Here is a 1,693-nt window from a genome sequence, read left to right on the forward strand (position 1 = left end):
CTGCATCTGGCACGGGCCTCAGGCTGTTTCTACTCATGGCGGAAAAGTGGCAGGCAGCCGGTGCGTAGAAGCAGATCACATGGCGAGAGGAAGCAAGAGAGAGGAGAAGAGGAGGTGCCAGGGTCTTTTAAACAACAAGCTCTGGCGGGAACTAATAGAGCGAGAACTCACTCATTATTCCCCCCTCCCCCAAGGAGAGCATTAATCCGTTCATGAGGGATCCGCCCCCATGACTCAATCAGTTTCCAACACTGCCACATTGGGGATCAAATTTCCACATGAGTTTTGGAGAGGACAACACATCCAAACTCCATCAGGTAGGCAAAGATAATATGAAGTGATGTGTTAAATTAGTGATTACTATTAAATTATTTCTCTTGTGCTTTTCAAAAAAGAATTTTTAAAATTATTTGTTGGGGGCTGGCCAGTTAGCTCACTTGGCTAGAGCAAGGTGTTCTAACACCAAGGTCAAGGGTTCAGATCCTCAAACTGGGTGGCTGCCAAAAAAACCAATAATGAATAAATACAATTATTTGTTGTCCTAACAATGTGCTGCTGGAGTGAAAAAATAAAGTTGTTACCCTTTGAGAATTCAAACTGCATAGAAGTCCTTCATAGCATTACCCATCCGGTTTCCCAGCTTGCTATCCCAGTTCTTGATGCTTCTTTCTCCCTTAGCACAGCACCCCCAACCCAAGTCCCTCAGGCACCACATCCTATTTGTTCTACTTCAAAAAGGTTTGTGAACTCCATCTTCTCTCTTTTGCCAGCACTGCTTCCTTAAAGTGCAAATCCTGGCCATCATTTGCCTGGATTATTGCAAAAGACTCCTAACCAGTCTCCCCTGCTTCAAATCTGCATTCTGGTTCATCATCTGCATAACCCATCAATTAGATTCCTCCCTCAAACCCCAGATGCCAGCACTAAATCTGACATCAATCCCCTGCCTAAGAGCACCCATGCCTGCCACCCTGCACCTCCTCAGTGTGGCCTTACAGACTAGAAGTCAAATGCTTCAGCACAGCACATGTGGCTTCTCGGTTTGGCTTTGCCCTACCTCTGAAGCTTTGCTGGCCATGGCCCCTCACACCTCTGTGCCTTTGCACTTGCTTTATTTCCTGCAACTGCCCACAATGCCCTTTCCCCTTTTCTGTCTCCCAAATTTGTCCCACTCTCATGTGAGCCCCACCTCCACTGAAAGCTTTCCCAGACTCTCATATCACGCTTGGTGTGCAAGTGGCATTGTGAACATTGTGACCATCTGCTGACATATCTGCCTCCCCAGCAGAATGTGAGCTCCTTGAGAGCAGAGACTCTGGCCCAGGGCCTGATCATGGTAGGCACTCAATAAATATTATTTGATGTATTAGTCCATTTCTGTTGCTTATAACAAAATACCTGGAAGTGGGTAATTTATAAAGAAACAAAATTTATTGCTTACAGTTTCAGAGGCTGAGAAGTCCAAAGTCCAGGGAACACATCTGGTGTGGGTCTTCATTGGTGGTGGCTTTACAGTGACACAGGGATCTCACATGACAGAAAATGGCAGAACAGAGAGAGACTAACCTCCTCATTCACCCTTCTTTTAAAGCCTCCAGAACCACACTCATGACCACCGTTATTAATCCATTCATTATGGCATGGTCCTACAATCTAATCACCTCTTCAAGGCCCCACCTTTGAATTACCATAG

This window comes from Galeopterus variegatus, unplaced genomic scaffold, assembly GCF_000696425.1.
Source record: "Galeopterus variegatus unplaced genomic scaffold, G_variegatus-3.0.2 Scaffold8868, whole genome shotgun sequence".
Classification (NCBI taxonomy): domain Eukaryota; kingdom Metazoa; phylum Chordata; class Mammalia; order Dermoptera; family Cynocephalidae; genus Galeopterus; species Galeopterus variegatus.